This window comes from Castor canadensis, chromosome 5 (genome assembly GCF_047511655.1).
Source record: "Castor canadensis chromosome 5, mCasCan1.hap1v2, whole genome shotgun sequence".
Classification (NCBI taxonomy): Eukaryota; Metazoa; Chordata; class Mammalia; order Rodentia; family Castoridae; genus Castor; species Castor canadensis.
In genome coordinates, this window is record NC_133390.1 from 69204526 (window position 1) to 69213790 (window position 9265).

A 9265-nucleotide genomic window follows, 5' to 3' on the forward strand; every position below is an offset into this window, starting at 1 on the left:
ATTAGGCAACCATTCAGAGGCCAGTGATGTCCCTTGGAGAATGAGGGAATGAGTTCACAACTTTCCAGGGCCAGCCTCTGACACTCAGGACTCTACTTTGTCACTTTCTACATCCAGATGGTTAGACAAGTGCAGGACTGTGTAAAGAAAGTTGTGGGCCCTTTGGGAATCATCAGACTTAACACTTGCTCTGACCATTTGGGTAGAACCCATACCCTCCTCCACCCAGTAACTTGGCAAGATACCCAGAATCACATTCCTATCCACTAACTTTTCAGAAAGCACTAGAATGACTTCAGTCATATACTTTAAGGGGAGGGTTGCCTTTGATTTTCATCTTTTCCCATTCCTTTGTCTTTGTGTGGCTTTATCTGTTCATCTTTGCCCTCACAGCCCAATCTCACTTTAATTGCTGCTTTCCCCACTTTTTCGGTCTGATCATTTTGTCTCTGTCCCTCTCTGTCAACTCTTTGCCTTTCTGCCTCTATCCCTTTTCCAGTTTTTTAAAGCTATTTATCTGTCTGCCTCTGTTTCCTAGGGCTTCTGTTTAGGCTGTTTTGTTGTTGTTTGTTTTTGAAACAGGGTCTTGCTATGTAATTCAGGCTGGCCTCAAACACAAGATCCTCCTGCCTCCACCCACCAAGTACTGGGATTACAGGTGTACACCACAGCACCTGGCTAAAATATCAGTAATTTTCTTTCCTTCCTTCCTTCTTTCCTTCCTTTTGTTCTGTTCTTCTTTAGTACTGAGGATCTAACCTTGCACCTCACACATGCTAAGCAAGTGCTCTACAACTGAGCCACATCCCCAGTCCCTAAGCTATTTTACTGTTTTCTCCCTCTGGTATGCTTTGAATATACTCTCCAAATTTCATGTGTTGGAAACTTAATCCCTAAATTCATATGTTGATGGTATTGGAGGTAGAGACTTTGGGAGGTAATTAGGATTAGATAAGGTCATTAGAATGGGGCATTAGTGTAGGGCATAATGGTGGCATTATTGCCCTAATAAGAAGAGGAAAGAGACACAAACTACAATGCTTATTGCGTTTCACTTTGTGATGACTTCGGTCATATTATGTTGCAGCATGAAGGCCCTCACCACATGCCAAGCAAATACAGGCCTCCAGAACACTGAGTCAAATAATATATTCCTTAAAAATTACCCAGTCTTTGGTATTTTACTATAGCAACGGAAAATGAACTAAGACACCCTCCTTCCATGTTCTCCTTCTCTGCTTCTGATTTTCTGCCTCTGATTTCCTGTCTCTGAATCCCATTGAACTCTTTCACTCTTCCAACTTCATGTTCTTGTGACTCATCTATACAGGATAGGAGTTTTAAGCCAGGTCTTTGCAATCAGGAAATTTTTGAAGTACAGTCTAGCTCTGCCACTTCATGGATATGATCCTTTATTTAGTTTTCTTTTGCTTTTTTTTTAAGTGGTAGTTCTGGGGATTGAATCTAGTAAAGAGACACTGCCTGAGGGCAGAGCTAGGCAGGCTCCTACGCTCTACTTTTAATGATCCCCAACAAAGGCTGAAACTGAAGGAGAAATGGAGAAAGAATCCAGCATATCTGATTTTAATTTTTTTCTCATTCTTAAAAAAAACACAAAGATAACATAGGAAGTGATCCTCAAGGAACCTCTGTTAGCAGTTTGCTTCCTTCTCTTTTTTTCTTTACTGATCTTTTTTGCTTACAAATACAATGCACATCCTTGTTTTTAAAAATTCTAATGAAATACCAGCTCTCAAGGGGCTAAAGCAGGAAAATGACAATTTTGAGGTCAGCCTGAACTACAATAGACTGTGCCTCAAAAAATAATAGACAAGTCATTTTATTCAATTTATTATTTAATGCTTCCCATTAAATTGGCAAGCTCTGGGGGTGGGGGGAGTGGAGCATGTATATATTTGGTTTGAAGGCATAGGTTCTAGAATAGCTTTGAGAAGACTGTAATAGGAAGCAACTACAGATATAATCATCCAGCAAAGACAGCATGGCTTGAATCACTGTGTTCACATTTAGCTTAGTTTATGGTGGGATCTTTTGTTCTTTAGAAGCTTTGAGTTTGAGGTTCTGTATTAATTTAACATTTCCTTACATGCTTTTAAATTTTTTGCGAAAGAGAAAAAAAGGAGAGTTCAAATCAGAGCTCAAGGGAACTATTTGGAAAAAGAAAAACTAAAAAAGATTGAGGGAGTTGACAAAAATGAGATATTAAGAGAAAAAAATCCAAAAGAAACAAATACCATGACAAACAGGAATGTATGACAGAGAAGAAACTGTATAGGCAGAATGAGTACAAGAAATCATAAGAAATTAAGACTGACAGAAATGAATAGAAATTGATGTTGATTTCTGGGTGTGGTGGCACATACATGTAATTATAGTACTCAGGAGGCTGAAGCAACAGGATCTCAAGTTTGAGGACAGCCTTGGATACATAGTGAGACCCTTTTAAGAAAGAGAGAGAGAGAAAGGAAAGAAAGAACGAACTTCTGGCTTATGGCAAAACATGTTGTAGCTCAGAAAGTTAAGAAAGTTAAGGAGATGACAGCAGCTGAAAAATATGAAGAATAGAATGAGAAGGTCTAATATAAATCCAATAGAAATTCCAGAAGTCATTAGAGATAATGAAAGAAAGACAATATTCAAGGAAAAATGGCTTAGAAATGTCCATGATTGAAGAATTCAAGTGTATTTAGATTAAAAGCATAAAAAGAGACATAGATAAGATAAAAAAAACAAATCATGCTTTTAAACTATGAAGAAAGCATAACTTTTTAAAGTAATTACAGCATAAAGATCACCTACAAAAAGGATAAGTTTGACTGTTAGCAGACTTCTTAAATAAATGAATTCATCTAACTTATCATCTAAGAATGACAGTGTAATAAAGATATTTTTAAGCAAAGTAAGTTTGAAAATATTTATAAGTAACAGACAAGCACTAAAGCTACTTAAGAAAAATCCTGTCAGAAAAAAATAAAACAGTTCCTCAAAAGAAAATGGATGAAAAAAGCAACGATGATCAAAGAACTTGATAAACACTGTCTAAATCTAAACAACTATGACAAAAAATAATAATGAGTACTTTTAAGGCATAAAAGCAAGTTTGATTCTCAAATAACAGGCAAAAGTAACATGAGACTGAATTTTAACTTTAATTCATTACTAAAAATCTGAAGAGCATTTTGTTTGGGAACAGCATAGAGAAATTGATTTTTTTAACTGTAAAAGTCAAGTATGTATGTTTAAAAATATTGCAACTTTAAATCTTGCATATAACTTATATAGCATTGTGGAGGAAAGCTAAAACACACACACACAACACCCCATACACAAATGATATAAAATAAGGAGGTAGAGCTGGGAATGGTGGCACACACTTTCATTAGGCCTGGGCTACACAGTGAGTTCCAGACCAGCCTGGGCTACAAGTGAGACTCTGCCTAAAAAAGAAAAGAAAAAGGTAGTAGAACTAAATCCAAATACATTACTTACCATTATTCTACCAAATGGGCTGGGAGCGTGGTGGTGTGGTTCAAGTGGTAGTGAGCTCAGGCAAGCACAAAGCCCTAATAATACATACAAACATATATATGTATATGTATATATATATATGTATGTATCAAACAACACTAATGGATTTAAATCCATGTTAAAATTCTCAGATTAGATTACTATTTTAAAGGGACACACCTAAACTTTAAATGACACAAGTATAAAAGTGAAAGAGTGGTTACATCAAAAAAAAAAAAAAAAAAAAACACAGGAGAGCTGGGCACTAGTGGCTCACACTGTAATACTAGCTACAAGGGATGCTGAGATTGGAAGGCTCAAGGTTCAAGGACCGCCCAGGCAAATAGTTCCCGAGAGCCCCATCTCCAAAATAACCAAAGCAAAATGGACTGGAGGTGTAGCTCAAACAGTAGAGCACCTGCTTTGAAAAGCTTTGAAGTCCTAAATTCAAATCCCAGTCCCATACAAAGAAAAGAGCACAGGAGCCAGCTTGGAGGGTTGGTCTCTGGTAGAAAGGTTAAGTATAAAAAGAATAATGACTCTATTTCCAGTTATAGTTGCAGAAGACTCTAATCATACTTTTATTGAAGGAAGAAAGTGTGTTTGGGGGATGGTCTAATTACATCAAGAATTGCATTTAAATACCTGATCTTTCACCATAAGGACACACTAAAGTATCTTCATTGGGCACTCTAAGAGAATTGGTAAACAGGGGGAGATGGAGAGATGGGAAGTCAGGGTCAAGGTGGAAGGGGAGCCAAACTGTGGGACTTAGGTGGTCTAAGAGGATTCAAAAATCAAAGAACAAGCCTATAGGATGTGAATCCTAGGAGAGAGAGAGAGTGAGCAAGAGAGCAAGCACAGACTAAGGATAGAAGGAAAATTAGAAGTTCTGATCCCATGGTGAAAATGAGGGAGTGAATGGGAGACTCCAGTTACTGAGATTGGGCAGCTGCTCCGCAAGGTTTCCAAACCAAGCTCCACCATAGCAACTCTGTGTGTGTTTTGTTTGCTGCAGAATCATCACAGCTAGGTCAGCGTGAAACCTGTGGGAGGCAGGCAATAACTATCTGCTTTGGTGCTCTCGTATGAAATCCTGTATTGTTTTCTCCGCAGCCATGATGAAAAAAAACACTGCACTCCAGTTGAATCATTATCTTCTTTGTCTCTTCTGCTAGCGTGACTCTCAATGCCTTTCTGGGAAGCTGGGCAGGGGTTTAGATGGTATATAGAGGAGGTAGTAAGGCCTGATTCACTCCCTATGCTACTGCTCTCACTGCCCAAATTTTAGGAGCTTATGTCTCTTCATCTACAAGAGTCTGATATAGCAACTGTACTTTACCCCTTTTGTTTCCAGGGTCAAATAAATCGTACGTGAAACATCTGGGTATCCGACGCATCCAATAATATGCTGTATGACACTCTAATATTGCTATTGTAACTACTTCATTTTATTACTACGTTTGCTCCGAGAACTGTATTAAAGAACAGATGCTTAGTTGAGTTTAATTTCTTTTCAATTAAATACCAGGCCCTGGCCCATCCCCCATTACTACTTTTCAAACTTTTTTGGGGGCCTCAGAAGATTTTCACATTCTAGAAAAATATTGAGGACCCAAACTTTTGTTTATGTAGGTTATACCTATAGATATTTGCTATTGTCAAAGTTGAGAAATTAAAATACACCAAATAAAATGATAAATATGTTATATGTATTTATATAAATACTATATTTTACACACAAAAAAAACCTCAGTGCAATGAATAACATTGTTTCACGTTATAGAAGCTTTGGCTTAGTAGAAGACAGCAGAATTCTTTCCTGCTTTTGCTCTTCTTGTTGCTTAAGCATAAGAATGAAATCTGACCTCCTGCAGATATGGTGTTAGAAAAGGAAGTATTCAATAGCCTTTGAGATAATTATGGATTTTCTTTGAAACTACAACACAAATTCAACAAGTGATAGTGTCTTAAAGATTAGTTGTAATATGCAATTTGAAATTATATCAATGAATTTTTCATACTCCGTCACATTAAAATCCATTGGTCTGCATTGAACTTTAGTGACTATTTTACTCATGCATGATTTTATAATATTACACATTGATATTACAAATGGTGCATTTGTTGAGTAATTAAAAGATCTTATAAATGTATTCCATTGTACAGTTGTGATAGAAGAAAGTAAAAAGGTAAAATAACATCTTATTAATGTTATAAAAATAACTTTGACCTCAGGGACCCCCCACGGGTCTGTAGACCTCCCTTTGAGAACTGATGACCTAGGGCATCCAACTTTCATAGTAAGTGCTTTTCCCACCTCTTCCCTCTCTATTATAAACACTTTCTAAGTAGAAGTGAAATACTATATATTCACTTTCCACAGACACATCACCTTCTCATAGCCAATTATTTCCAAAGGTGAAACAAAGGAACAATGAAGCAGGAAAAGAAAATCACAGATGCTCCCTAACTTAAGGTGGTTCAGATTTCAATGGTGAAAAGGGACTATGCATTCAGTAGAAACCATACTTTGAATTTTAAGTTTTGCTCTTTTCCTGGGCTAGCTAATGTGGTACACTATCTGGGCAGGGCAGTGAGTCACAGCCTCCAATCAGCCACGTGCTCACAGGGGAAACAACCCGTTCTCCAAAGTACTGTGTTGCTAAGCTACGATGTTTGGTAGGTTAAGTCCATTAAGTGTGTTTTCAACTTACAATATTTTCAATTTGCCATGGGTTTATTGGGATGTAATTCTATTACAGTAGAGGAGCATCTATAAATCGATAAAAAAATCATAATCACCTTAAGAAGAAAAAAGCACACAGTCCTTAAAAAAGAGATAAGCAAACAATGGAAAGTAATTCAGGAAAACAGAGGGACAAGTTAGTGTTGTTTAAAGTGAGAAATGCCAGGTGAGTAGGTATTAAGAAAGTGGGAGAGATTGATGAGGAAGAGCATGTGTGAATACCTAGAAAGAAGAGGCTCATACAGGTTCAAAGGATCTAGGAAGTCCAGTGTGGCCAGAACACAGAACCAAGGAGGAGAGGGGAGAGCTTGGCAGGTGGCTGACATTCACAAGGACAAGACAGACAAATCAAGCAAACAAACCATTGAGTAAAATATGTTCTCCTTGCTCACCTTCACAAATATATTTTCCCGGTAGTCAATATTCAAGTTTTGAACACTTGCAACACAAAAACATGGCAATGGAAGAAGAACTGGCCCCAGCCCTTCACCCTCATCCTCATCCCTGTCTACAGGTCCCATTTCCAGGCTCTGTTGACACTCTTTGACCAGCAGTCACTCCTTGGCCAGGGGAATGCACACTGGCAGCATGTTTTCCTCTCATGAGAATGAATTCAGGAAAATGTGTGCGGGCTCAGGACCATTTGACAAAAATCCTGTGACCCTTCATACATGGAGCACAATTCAGAAGTGAGCAAGTATTGCAGGTTTTACAGACAAAAAGTTCATGACCAGCTGGGAGGGGCATACACAGAGAGGGGCCCTTATAAAGCCTGGACTTATAAAGCCACAGACTGGTAACAGCAGCATCACCTGGGAACTTGTTAGAAACCACTGTCCCCATCACTGCTCCAGACCTAGTGAATCAAAATCTGTATTTTAACATGATTCCTAGCTGGTTTGTACATCAATTACATTAATCAATTCCTAGCTGGTTTGAGATGCATAATTCAATGAAAGGACTCAGAATGAAAGCTGCTTTTGCCCAGGTCACACTGCAGCACAGCAGCACTGTTCCTGGAAGGCTGCCTAGGCCAGCGTCAGTGACAATATAGGGTAGATCCTGCTGGGGACTCATGGGAGGGTCTGAGCAGTACAGTGACAAGCTCTGAGTGGTTTTTGTTGATTGACTTTTTGTTGTTGCTTTGTTTATTTTTTGGTTTGGGGTTTTTGTTTTGTTTTGTTTTGTTTTGTTTTGTTTTGTTTTGTGATGATGGAGATCAAACCCAGAGTCCTTCTCATGCTAGGCAAGTGCTATACCACTGAGGTACATCCTCAGTCCCAGAAACATGTCTGAATCACTTCTCTAAACAACACTAGCTCCCATTCATTGAGCATTTCATTGCATCAGACTTTGTGATTTTTGGATCCTTAGTTTTCTTGTATTGACAGTGTACTAGATTTATGCAAGGTGCTGCTGGGTGAAGGGGATATAGAACTTCCTTGTACTTTTTCTCCCCAAATTCCTATGAATCTGTAATTATTTCAAAATTAAGAGTCAACTAAATAATGTGACAATTTTTGCTTTCAATATCCAGTACATTTCAAATAATTTTAGAAGAAAATAAACCTATTTCATTAGATATTTACCATATCTGTTGCCCTTTATTCCCTGGTATAATACATTCCACTTTTCTCTCCTACATCATTTCTCCTCAGCTTGAAGAACTTCCTTAAACATTCTGTAGGACAGAATTACTGGCCATGAATTCTTAGAGTTTTGAGAATGTTTTCTCTTCACCTTCATTCTTAAAAGTTATTTCTCCTGAATATAGAACTCTGAGTTGACAATATTTTTCTTTCACCACTTCAATGATTTTTCCCATTGTCTTTGTTTCTAATGAGAAATCCATGATCATTCGATCTTCTCTAATTTATCCATCTTTTCTTATATAGTTTATATTTCAATAATCTTATTAAATAAATATCCCTTTACTCTGAGTCACAAAATGTTCACATATGACTTCTACTATTTACAAAGTTTTAGTTTTTGAAAAATACACAGGAAGCATTTCTCTTTGATATAAAATAAGTCATTTTCCAGCTGAAGTAGGGACATCAGACATAATCTTCCTTGCCTGAAATTATAAAGCAAATCCAGCACCCTTGAAGACATTGCTTCCAGAGAATAACTGGGCCCATCAGCATCCCCTTTCTCATGTAGGCCTTTCATCCAGGTTTTAGAAACCTACATGAACAGAATGGCATCTGAGAATTCCCAGCCAAACTCTTTAATCAACATGAACTTGATGCCAAGGATTCGGCTGGTCTCAGTAAGCATACCTCTCCTTCCTTCTCTCTCCCCAGACCCCTTCTCATGGGGCCCCATACATTTTGCACTTGCTTTAAAGTACCCATTGATTATTGTATCTTATGTTTTAAAATCTACTAAAAAATTCCCATCAAAACAGGAGAGGTTTTAAACTTCAAATCAAATTATTGATTCAAATTATAATAGATAAGCCAAGAACACAAGGTATAGAGCAAGTGAACATGTTTTTCTTGGAGAGAAGTTCTGAAATATAGGAAGATACAAATAGAGAAAGCTCCTTTTAAAAAAGTAAGAATGTTATGGCTCAATATTGTGGGAAAATGGCAAAAAAGAAGCTCATTGTACAGAATTGTAATGTATAAATGTGTGCAGAGATTTATTTATATAAGTTGGATCCTTCTCAAACATGTATGCATTACTTAATAATGTACCTTTGAAATTTATTTGTGTTTGTACATAGTCTTTACCTTTTAAAAATACATGACTGTACAAAAATCAGCTGTGTTTCTACACACTAACAGTAAATAATCCAAAAAAAGATATTAAGAAAACAACTCTACTTACATCACATCAAACTAATAAAATACTAAAGAATGATCTTTACCAAGAACCCAAAAATTTTGTACACTGAAAACTATAAAATGTTGCTGAAGTAAATTAAAGAAGACACAAATAAATGGAAAGACATTCTGGGTGCCTGGATAGGAAGACTTACTA